General features: G+C 40.1%; 1 protein-coding gene across 6 annotated transcripts in view; it reads right to left on the bottom strand.

Annotated features, from left to right (window-relative positions):
* The window catches only part of nat16 (N-acetyltransferase 16), a 91,615-nt gene extending 79,066 nt beyond the window's left edge, over nt 1-12,549 (bottom strand). For 4 of the 6 annotated variants that reach the window (XM_034164124.1, XM_034164123.1, XM_034164122.1 and 1 more), the window contains exon 1: nt 12,416-12,547. The gene's annotated coding sequence lies outside the window, so the exon portion shown is untranslated. Of the gene's footprint in view, nt 1-12,415 lie in introns of all 6 variants that reach the window. The other 2 variants (XM_034164126.1, XM_034164125.1) reach the window with 2 other exon arrangements.
* Nucleotides 12,550-12,800: the final 251 nt, after the last annotated feature.

Raw genomic sequence — 12,800 nt, forward strand, 5'->3', positions numbered from 1 at the left:
ATATAGTCCTTCCAGCATGTCCTGAGTATTCCCGGAGCCGCTTTGCACCCTGGGAAACAATCGGAGACATCCTCACCAGATGTCTGAACCACCTCAACTGGCTCCTTTCAATGCAAAAGAGCGACAGCTCTGGTTCAAGTCCCTCCAAGATATTCAGGTTTCCCACCCTGTCACTGATTATAAACCCAGATTCTCGACAAAAGAGCCTCATTTCCACCGCTTGTATCCATGATGATGTTCTTTCAGTCATTGCCGAAAGCTCATGCCCATAAGGGATAATAGGAGCGTAAATCGACTGGTAAATCGAGGGCCTCGCCCTCTGGTGCAGCTCTTTCTTCTCCATGACAGTCCGAAACAACATCCACAGGAACCTCAAATGAAGCCCCAATCTGTCTGTTGATCTCACACTCCATCTTACCCACACTCCTGAACAACAGCCCAAGGTAGTTGAACTCCTACACTTGGGGCGATAACTCTCCCCTGACCCGGATGGGACAATCCACTCTTGTCTGATCATGGTTTCAGAGTTCGAGGTGCTATACACTCATCTCAAACCTTCTCGGTGTACATTGGAGGTCACGGCCTGATGAAACCAACAAAACCACATCATCTGCAAAAAGGAGAGATGCAACTCTGAGGCCAACAACCTGGACCCCCACTCCAGCTCTTGACCCCACCTTCAACCAGAGTAGGTACAGTCTGGCAAATTTGTCTTGAGTAGACAAAAACTGAATAGGCATCAAGACATCCATGACAACTCTGAAGGTGTTATAGGCTTCTTTGACTTTTCAAAGAAAACCGATCAAATCTAGATTTAAGTCTCTCAAGTGTCTTCTGGGAAAGACATCATCTTAATTCTATTCTGCCAAAGTTATTAAACTAATTGGATGTGTTAGTCCGCATTAGTAACAGGGGATGGTCAATGAATGAATGTCTTCTTGTTTTATTTCAAATCCACTACAGCAGCATAAAGAACCAAACTGGTGAAACTGTTACTCATAGTAACCCTGTGATCTAACCAGCGCCCATGTAGTTTTGTATGTTAGCCAACACTCTGGCTGCACCAGGATGTGTCACTGTTTGGTCCTTCAGCCTCGACACACATCAGCGCACGAGAACAGCCACAACTTTATGACAGCGACTGCAGTGAAAGCACTCGCTGAGCTTTTCTCCCCTCATCCAGATGCTGCTTCCAGGCTTCTCTTCACCTCCCGTCTTCCCCAGTATGCCCTCCCTCTCTCCCCACCATCCACCTTGCTTTCTCCTAACTCCACGGCTCACTTCTTTTCCCCCTCTCCGCCTCCTCTGTTGGCGTTCGCCTTTACTGCAGCACTTCCGCCGCCACTAATCTCACAGTTCTACTGGTCTGCCTGTTTTATGGAACAACACACACAGAATGTGGTCGTCACAAACTGCCCCAAGTGTGTCATGTGATTGTGACGCAGTCCAAAAGATGTTTTCACCCCGGAGCTGTCCTGCTGGTGTTTACATGGCAGCCACGGCAGTAAAAGTGGAAGCAAGGCCAGCCGGCCCTCCTATCTGTCCCTGATGTGGATTCCTGTTTGTCTGTCTTTCCACCATTCATACGATAATACCTCCACACTATTCAATCGCAAATACCAAACTGTCAAAATACATCACATCACGTCTGACCCTCTCGCTCGATCTCTCACTTCTTCCCTCACTCCCTCTCTATCTTCCATGACAACAGAAAGCGGAAATTCAATAATACGTCGGTGATGATCAGCATCAGAGCAGAGTCATTCCCTGCATGTACACAAACGTTCACAGGTGACAGTGTGATGCATTCACACTGCTCTTTGGTAATAATCAGGCACTGAGCAGCAGTGGCAACACAATCTGTAGAAAAATACAAAAGTTGTTCTTAATCTCGGCCTTTGCACACCTCCATCTTTCCTTGACCTCTCGTATGTCTTTAAGTGCTCACAACTCCAGCCTGACCGATGTAGATTTTTTTGGGGGAGCCGATACTGACACCCCACCAGCACCACACACACACAGACACACACTCCTGCTATTAGGGAGTTAAAAATGTTCAGTAACAATACATCTGCCAATACATACATAAAAAATGGCAACAATTCAAAACAATTCATTATTAAACCCTGATGACAAAGAAATGTAACTGATTTTGATACTGTTTGATATTTTACAATTTAAACATGGCCTTTATTAGAAATAACTATAAGTCACCACGTCACATTGCTCGGTATTTGCGTATAATAGACTTCTTTTCTATTTTGCCATCGTCTAGCTGGAGCAATAGCGAACATTTGTCTGTTGTTGCTGTAAAACTCCCACTTTGATTGGAAATGAATGCTCGCTTTGCCTCTGTCTCTTTTTAAAATTTGACCAAGGGGTGATGGGGGTCTCAGCCATTGTTGCTAGCATTGTAAATGCAATCGGAGCACCATCTGCTGGACAAACTATGTGAAAACACTATCTCCAATAGCCAAAGTGTTTTTCTGCATTGTTAATTTCAGCAAAGTAAAAGTTTTCATATCGGCAAAAACAACGTCGATAACGATATGTTCATGAAAGTCACATATCGGTCGATATTATCAGCCAACTGATATATCGGTAGGGTTATCCTCATAACCAAATTAGGACTGACATGGCCTGACAACTGACCAATCAGTGCTTAGCAAGTGTTATGAGCTAGTAGATAGTCTGACATTGTGAGGCAACACTTGGCAGGATACCTAGCAGGTCAGGTAAGCCACGCATCACCACATCTATCACTCCAAGGAAGCGTGATAGGTCTCAGATGGCAACCATCCAGGCAGACAAGTGGTGCATCCTCACATCTTGAAAATAACCATCTATCTAGATCAGACCTGGGCAAACTGCGGCCCGGGGGCCACATGCGGCCCTTTGCTTGTCTCTGTCCGGCCCTCATGAGGTCTGTGATTATTATTACATATATTAAAGTAGACCTGCATTGAAATAAATGTGGTCAGATCTCAGAAAGAAATAGCTGATATGTATTTATAAGACCCTTATGAATGCAGTAAAGTAAATCTGTAAGCCCATATTTGTAATTCAGCAGAGAAATCTTCGTTTAAAAATGACAAATTTGCAGCTAAAATTTAGCCCTCCGCGAAAACAGTTTGTACATCCGGATCATTTCCATGATGTCGGGGACAAGACGACGCGCTCCCGCCTTCAGTCCGATCCCGCATTGAAATTGATTTTATCTGTTAGTAATATTACTGTTATACACATCCTGGTTTCAACATCCAAAAGTAAGCTGCAATGAATGCGAGATACAGCTCTGCATGCTCAGATCAGCGGCGACATCGACAGCGGGCGCCGTTCTTCCCCGACGAGCTCGCTCTCACTGCCTCCAATGCGCTTACCGAGTGCATACGCTCGTTAAATGCTGCCGCGGGCCACTCACAGCAGACACGGCTCTGTCTACTGAATGGAGGTGCAGCCAACTTGGCACAAGTCCAGAGACTACGCTCGCCGTTTTGATGCGGAGCGCCCGGTGACACCTGTTGCTCGCAAGGACAAACTTCTTGCGGCAAAATCTGCAGCGCCGCACGTCTCGGTAATCGGAGCCACAGAGCTCCGTGGCCGCTGAGAGGTTTATATCTTTTTAATGACTTGGATTCTTTGCGGGTTCCGCCTCCATACCCCGCAACAGTAACACCGGAGGTGAAAGACAGTAGATTTTCAATGCGACACCCCTCAATCAAACGGGCGTATGAAAAAGTCCCCAAAAATAATTTTCAAGCACAAATAAAAGAAATGTGTACTCACCAAGTGTACCGCAAGACAATATGAAGTTTTAAAAAAGTAGATCCTTCTGTATAAGACAATAAAAAGGTGCAGATGCAAACTGATGTAAATCCATAAATTACAGTTGGCACACGCAATGCATGCTGGGTCTTCTCCCTGACGTCTCGGCAGCGTCCTGGATGTGATGACAGTTTTGCGGAGGGCTAAATTTTAGCTGTAAATTTCTCATTTTTAAATGAAGATTTCTCCGTTGAATGACAGATCTGGACTTGCAGATTTACTTTACTACATTCAGAAGGATCTTATGTGTAAATGTCATTTTTTGGTCCAAAGATCTGACTACATTTATTTCAATGCAGGTCTACTTTAAAAATGTCAAGCTTGTGTGTTGCAAATCATTAGAGAGGTTTATTTAGGTATATTTAAATATTTACATATTATTACAATAATAAAAATTACTTATAAAAGCTATTAAATAGGTAATTTTTTTGTAAAATTTGTAATGGGAGACAGCCGAGTTATCGATGGTGTGGCCCTCGGACGTAATTCAGGTTCCCTATGTGGCCCCTTGTAAAAATTAATTGCCCACCCCTGATCTAGATGCAGAATCCATGCAAAACGTCCCTTTGGTCCTCTCCAGTTATTAGTGTCTTCAACACTGAGGCACCTGCATCCTGGTATATGTCCAGAGAAATGTGCCACATGTTCCAAATGACATAGCTGGCATTCTCTCATGATGCAAGTGATACTCCTCATCTGAGATTCCCTAAGTAACCATGCCCTTGAAAACATTATTCCAGCTGTACCCAAGGATTCTCTGAAGAGATCGAGTCCCAATGTCATAAAGTGTTCACATTAGATCACCGGTTAGTGTCCAAGTCTCACAGTCATGCAGGAAGACAGGAAGTACCAGCATCACCAATACGTACATTGGAGAAACATCTGTCCAGGGAACTCAAAAGATTTCGTAAGATCTTCCAAGGAGTCTCTTAACTTCAAAGGCCAAGTTCAACATTTTCCTGTTTGATTTAATTCACATTTGGTCTGTTGTGATTTTGGCAATTTCAACCAAACATACAGAAGAAAGTTCTGGTATTAGCCACAGGTCAATCATTGAGGTCAACCATGGCTAGCTGTTTGTTTGCCAGCTCACTCATCCCAGGTCCTTCAGCTAATTTCTACCAAACTTTGTATCTCAAAAAACGTTGACCCCAAAACCAACTTTTTCATTTTATTTTCAGCCTGATTTGGACCAAATATGGCAACAGCTTAGGTGGTTTCCAGAATTTACTAGGCAAGGTCAGTCAGAGGTCCATCCTTTGGGTTAAGGTCAAGGTCTGTGAGGTCCAATGTCAGCTTGAACTAGCTCTTGCTTGTATGACAAATTTAGAAAGTAGACAAAATAGGAATAAATAAAATGCAAGTCGACCAAAAGAGGGATTTTTAATGAATTAACTAGGCATAAAGTTTTTTGAAACACAAACTTATGAACCGATTTTGTTTTCTTTTGTGGTTGCACATCTATGCGCAAAACAAAAAAGAAAATAAGGTTTTGAAATTCAAAACAAAATAAGTTGTTTTTTGTTTTTGTTTTGGAGAAATGGGAATAGACTGAATAGATTATTGAAAAGAATATAGAATATTGAAAATGAACTTCTTCCCATTTATGAACAAGTAAAACTCATCTCTGTAGTTTTATAGGTCCCTACGTTTTTTGTTTTTTGTTTTTTTTTTTGGACTTTACTACGTTATTCATAAGCAATGACAATAAAGCAGTTTTTCTCACTTTTCCTCTGAGACACAGTCCTTACTCTTGTGGGTTTCAAGTCATTCTATAACCATCTGAAGAACAGCAGAGTCTTTGTTGATTCAATCGTGATGAGAGATTCTGGCCATGTGCCAAACAATTATCAGTAACCCAAGCTAAACTGGACGGTAAAAACACGCAAACCTTGACAATGCCAACAATCAATGGTGAAGGCATGAACAGTCAGGTCAGTGTAGGCGGTGGAGGAGAGTAGATAACCGGGCTTCCTGTCTATTGGCCGACTGCCCTTCATTCAGTCTTTAAGAACTCTACATAGTCAGGTGCAGAAGTATTTGGACAGTGACAATACTTGTAATGTTGGCTCTGTACGCCAACACTATGGAGTTGAAGTGAAACAATCATTAACTGATTAGGAATTAGACATTGGAATCAGACATGGTGCCTCCATTTTCAGAGCTCATTAGTAATTGGACAAACTATAACTTTTTTATACAAATGATCCCTTTTACAGCCAGTTTTGTGTAGCCATGTCAAGGGGGTGGATACATGGACACTTCCACGTCAAAGTATATGTTTTGGATTTCACTTAGATCAGTCATTGAGAAACACGAACAGTACAGTGTGCTGTTTTAAAAATGCTTAGAGGAGGCAGTTCTCAAAAACTGAGTGACTGTTCAAGAAGACTTTCAATTGCACTAGTTATTTAGTTTTGTGCGATTTCACCCAGCTATGGGTTGGCATTGGCTTGGGAAGCAGCCTGAGATGGACTGGTGTCCCATCCAGGAGGATTCGTACACTTTCATCTACTTCACACTATGTAGTCCAAGGATAAACACCAGCACCAACAGGTCTCAGGACCTATATCAGACCTTCTTCTTCTGAAAACAGAGGCACTGTGGATACAAATGTCTGTAATTCCTAAGTGGTTAATGAAATATTTTTGTTAAACCCCCTGAATTGAACCTTAAGGTTGTTATATTGTTTAATGTTGTTTAAAATTGATGTACAAATCCTTATGGACCTGACTGGAGATGTACTATGATGGATTACCACCACCAACAAAAGCAACTGTACGCAACTGACACTCAAGTATCCTTTTGTGTCAGGATCAACAGACAAATAATGGATCTTATAAACTATTCCAAATAAAGGTGTGAATTTTTCTAGGTGAATGTGTCGCAGTAATTTTTATTTACACCAAACATACCATACATTTAGTGACAGATAGCTGTTCTAAAGCAGTCAATGTTGACAAGGAGGACAGTGCATGGAGAATTTTATTGATACTGATATTGATCACAATTGCTTTTGGGCTTACATATTGATGTCCATAGCTCAGTGTTTACAGCCCCAGAGCAGGAGGCAGAAATGGGGCTGACATTGTGTCTGAGCTCAACTAACAATCTCTGATAAGTAAATAAAGTTTAGGGTAGGACAAGTTCATGTTTTTTTAGGGATGTAAAAAAACGTGAACTTGTCCTGCTTTGTCCAATGATTTGGGCAGTATTCACCTTTCTGTTCTTTGGAAAATGGAACGAATGAAAGCGACATCCTTTGCACAAGTAACAAAAGTCCACTATATGCTCAAAATGGAAACAGTGCTAGTAACCTTCTTTGTAATTGTCACCAACGTGTGCAGTGAACAGTGGTGAAATATGTTCAGCTTGGGGCATGTTTTTCTAATATACCAGTCAAGTCAGGTAACGTGTGCTGGTGCCAGGGGTTGCCGTATCATCACCCAACAAAGCTGACATGTAGTCCATCTCAAACTCTTGAATGTGACCATCTATGTCCTGCAGCCAGGTGAAAAGTGGGTATCTCCCTGGACTTGTCCAGGTACAGGGTTCTTCAACACTGAGGCACCTATGTGCTGGTTCACACCCAGAGAAACACATAATGCCAACAAATTGTTGTAGCTGACATTCCCCTCACAATACTCCTGATCCAAGTCTCTGGAAGTAATGATCAGAGTGACACAAAGTAATTCTAACAGTACCCAAGGATCCTTCAAAGATGCCTAGTACCAAAGACATCCAGGCATTGCCTTAGGTTACTGGTTAGTGCAACTCACAACCATACAGTATTAAAGGAAGCACTAGTAGGACCCTACGAACTAGTACCTTTGTTATACTGCAAAGTTATTAGCATCGCCAAACACCTCTGTCCACATCTTCCTAGGCATCACCCAATCTCAAAGGCAGAGAATCCAGAGACATGAATATAAGGAAATCATTAAAAGTTTTGATCGAGGACAATCGCAAACCTTTACACTCAGCTTCTTAAGTTTTGCAATCAAGGTATCCATTCATTCTTTAAATATCACACCATCATCCAAGAACTCAAAGTCAAGAAACCTTTTGTTATCAACAAAGGCACCTAAGTTGCTGATTTCCACAACCCTACCCAACATCTAGACCATAGAAGGAGTGAACAGTGTAGGAGCCCTGACAAACACCAATATTCAGTGGGAGGATTAGTATCAGATAGACTAAAGACCACAAAGCTGCCCCATGGGTCAGTTTTCTCTGACCAATTTTCTGGCTCTAATTTGTATGAGGATATTAAAGCTGACTGTGCAACAGTAATGTTTTCTTTTCAAAGAAACAATATCCAGCTCCCAAATCACTTTTAACAGTGAAAATCCACTTTTATTTGAACGAGAATTCCCAGTCTGCCTGCAGGCATCTCTAATATAGGGAATTTTTATTGAGATTACCAGGATGTCCCATTTTGAAGTACTGAACATTCTTTGCAGTTATTGGGAATACCTTTCCTTAAACAAACTCAGCACTGTCTCCTTCATCATCATTAGTTGTAACACTTGCTCGTCTCTCTCAATGCTGTGTCCTCATGAGGTATAGCATGTCCCATGTCTATGTGGACAGGAGGGGTAGTGGTTATATGTGACTTTCCAGATGGCCTATCAAACACGGCATTTCCATAAACAAAGTCAAGTGATGCAGTATATCTCCCACAATGCATTGCAAAGTGTGTTGGAAGACTGACTAATGACATGCAACCAACATAAATATTACAGTATGCAAAAAATACATTGCAATGAATAATTGAGTCTCCGTGAGAAAAAGTTATGCCTGGTGCCAGTACGAGATATTAAACCATTGGCACTGCTTCAAAGACTGCAGTCGCACCATAACCCTGTTACTAACAGTTCTATTGGTCCCTATTGATGCATTTACATCCCATTTATTTGATCTCAAGTCCCTTCCTCCACACATAGTACTGTAGTTTAATTCCAAAGTGCCCCTGCCAAATCCAGGACACTGTGAAACCCATGGTGAGGTTACAGGTAATGGGATAGCTCCCTTTAATTTCATGCATCTTCTACCAACTTACATACCTGTGCGTAAAACTTTCACGTGGATAAAGTCACATTCTTAAAATGCACCTGTTCATTTTGTTTTTCCATTTTCAAGCTTGTTTCCTGATGTGTAATGAGCAGTACGACCTAACTGCACCATCAGCATGAGTATTGATGTTTAGACCGTTTTATCCAGGGCGCCAATTGAAGTCATCCGCTGAGGTACATTAGACAATGTGACCTTGTATTGTACTCAATGTACCCGTTATGGGCTGCTGCAGCGCTCAGGAACACTGACCCTGCGATTCCACATGACTCAGTTAAGGCAAATACTTTATGAACTCTATGGTTGCACATATGTTAACGGCGGTAATTGCGTACCATATAGTTATTCATGAACAGGTTAGGTCAATGATAGATCAAGAAGTTACACATGAACAGATGTAGAGGTTTTCAATCTGGCTAACTGGATCAATATCCAAGTACTGTCAGTGTTTTACTTGACGACTGGATGTCTTTGCCACGAGGTATCTCAGGAGGATCCTTTGACACTGCTGGAAAAACTTAGTATCAAACGAAAGGTTACTTAGAGAGACTCAGATGAGGTGTACTATTTGCATTTTGAGGGAAAATGGCAGAGGTGGCTCCATGTTGACAATCCTAGCAACTAGACAAACAAAATTAGAAAACATTTGTGGTCAATTTCATGCGTTTAATTCTTCTGTCAAACAAAAGTAACAAATATTCTTTGGTAATGTGATAGTCTTTCTCTTATAATTTAAAAAGATCTTTATGAAAAAAATACAATTTTCTCCAATAATCTGATAACTGTGTGTCATCTTTAAAAAAAATGTGTTAATTTGATAATTGCTTAAGTCTTGTATCAAAGAAAGTAAAAATGTTATTGATAATATGATCATTATTGCAATCATTTTCATTATTTTATTTAAAAAATAACAAGTATTCAATGTTAGTTTGAAAATTGTTGATACCCTTAGTAAACAAAAGTACTAAATCTTCTCTAAGAATCTGAGAAACTTTTAAATTCTTCATTAGACAACATCATCAACCATTCATCATTGTTTAAGCGCATCAATAAAAATTGTTCAACTCGTTTTCACACCATGTTCAAGATGTCATCACGAAAAGTGATTTAATCTATTAGTTTGTGATAGAATCATGAACTGCCATAGATTTTTGATTGTATCATGAAAAAATTCTTGGTGGTATCACAAAATTTGGGGTGACACGGGGGAGCAGGGCGTGGGCATTAGGGTTGTAGTTGGGGTTAGGTTTAGACTGTCAAATTAGTCACCAACGGATGACCGTGTCATGAAAATGTATTACATTTTATGACAGTATCACAAAAAAAAAGGGAGACTGGGCTGAAACTGCTATACATTCTCTTTTGATTTGAGAATCATTATGTCCTTTATCAAATAAAACACCAAATCTTCTCTGAAATACGAGCAATTATTTTAAGTATTTTCATCCATTCATCTTCTACCGCTCAATCCAATTAAGGGTCACGGGGGGCTGGAGCATATCCCAGCAGTCAAAGAATGTGAGGCAGGGTACACTCAGGACAGGACGCCATTCTGTCGCAGGACCACAAATAGACAAACAAACCCAGACACACACACACACACACACACCTATGGACAATTTTAAAGATTACAATCCACCTAACCCGCATGTCTTTGGATGTGGGAGGAAACCGGAGCACCCGGAGGAAACCCACGCAAACATGGGGAGAACATGCAAACTCCACACAGAAAGGCCACGGGAATTGAACCCACAACCTTCTCGCTGTGAGGCAACAGTGCTAACCACTAAGCCACCGTGCTGCCCTATTTTTAAATGTTAATTTGATCATTGTTGATGTTCTTTATCAAATAAAAGTACCACATATTCTTTGGAGATTTGATAATCGCTGAATTTCTTTACTAAACAAAAATAACAAACATTAAGTCCTTGATCAAAGACATGACATTTAAAATGACATTTTAAGTGTTTTATCAAATAAAATTTGTACATTTTCAATATTAATTTTGTTATTGTTGATGTCCATCAAAGGTTCCAACTCCTTTATCAAATAGAAGTACCAAATGTTCTCTAGAAAACTGACATTTTAAGTGTTTTAGCAAATAAAACTTGTACTTTTTTAATATTAATTTTGCTATCGTTGATGTCCATCAAACAAAGGTGCCAACTCCTTTATCAAATAGAAGTACCAAATGTTCTCTAGAAAACTGACATTTTAAGTGTTTTATCAAATAAAATTTGTACGTTATCAATATTAATTTTGTTATTGTTGATGTCCATCAAATAGAAGTATCAAATGTTCTCTAGAAAACTGACATTTTAAGTGTTTTATCAAATAAAATTTGTACGTTATCAATATTAATTTTGTTATTGTTGATGTCCATCAAATAGAAGTATCAAATGTTCTCTAGAAAACTGACATTTTAAGTGTTTTATCAAATAAAATTTGTACGTTATCAATATTAATTTTGTTATTGTTGATGTCCCTCAAACAAAGGTACCAACTCCTTTATCAAATAGAAGTACCAAATGTTCTCCAGAAAACTGACATTTTAAGTGTTTTATCAAATAAAATTTGTACGTTTTCAATATTAATTTTGTTATCATTGATTTCCATCAAACAAAGATACCAACTCCTTTATCAAATAGAAGTACCAAATGTTCTCCAGAAAACTGACATTTTAAGTGTTTTATCAAATAAAATGTGTACATTTTCCAATATTAATTTTGTTATAGATAATGTCCATCAAACTAAGGTACCATATATTCTTTGGAGATTTAGAAATATTGAAATCCATCAAACATAAAGAGCAAACAAAAATACCAAATGTGTCTGGTTGTACATTTTATGACAGAATTTTCTTATCTGCCATAATCAGGCAGAGAAAACTAGATAGATAGATAGATAGATAGATAGATAGATAGATAGATAGATAGATAGATAGATAGATAGATAGATAGATAGATAGATAGATAGATAGATAGATAGATAGATAGATAGATAGATATTAAAAAATAAATATATAGAATAATTACATCTTGAGAGCAGAGATGTAGTAGTTTTGTAGTCTTGTCTTTCTGGGGCAGATCATGTTCTCAGTCCATATAAATAATCAGGTCGTCAGGCTGAACTGAACTAAGCATTAATTCAGACTCTTACAGCCTATTACTTTGTTATGACGCGTTAAAATGTTTAATATTCGCCTAGAAAAAATGGTAGCGGATTTTAAAGTCTAATATCAGAAGGCTCGAACAGAGATGCGTTCTAAAATAAGCTGTCAAGGTCACCTGCAATCATCCAGCGCACACAGATTAAAGCATTGGATGTAATAAAGATTACCAACAAACAATAGCATCAATTAAAAAAAAACGTCATAATGAAACGAGCGGCCTATGAGCGTCGCCGCACATCGCACGCGCTCCTCAGCACAAACACAGATGTTCCAGCCTTTTAACGGACCGCAGGGTCCGACCGCACCGACACTGTGTCTCTAACGGTGCCGCACGTCTGTCCTTACCGCGGATGACGGCTGACGGTGGTGTCCTTGAGCTCGCCGGTCGGATGGAAGCTGCTCCGTGATGAATGAAAGACGGACCGAGCGGCTCGGTGGGTGATTGACGACACGACCACAAGCCCCGCCCCTCCCAGTCCTCTGCGCTGCACCCCCAGACTGGACCCACTGGGCGCCCCCACCCGTCCCCCACCTTTTTTTCCTTTTGTTAGTTTTTACTTGAAGCATAACTGAAAACATTCAAACACTTGACTTACTGGCTCTTTTTTTTCTTTTCTTCTAAGAGTAGATTTACAAATCAAAAATAGCAGTTATTAGGGCTCACTGGCTCCATTTTTATTATTTAATCATACATACAAACCAACCATCAAGAGCCTTCAACCAAACACTT

Source organism: Thalassophryne amazonica, chromosome 23, assembly GCF_902500255.1.
Source record: "Thalassophryne amazonica chromosome 23, fThaAma1.1, whole genome shotgun sequence".
In the NCBI taxonomy this organism is placed as follows: Eukaryota; Metazoa; Chordata; class Actinopteri; order Batrachoidiformes; family Batrachoididae; genus Thalassophryne; species Thalassophryne amazonica.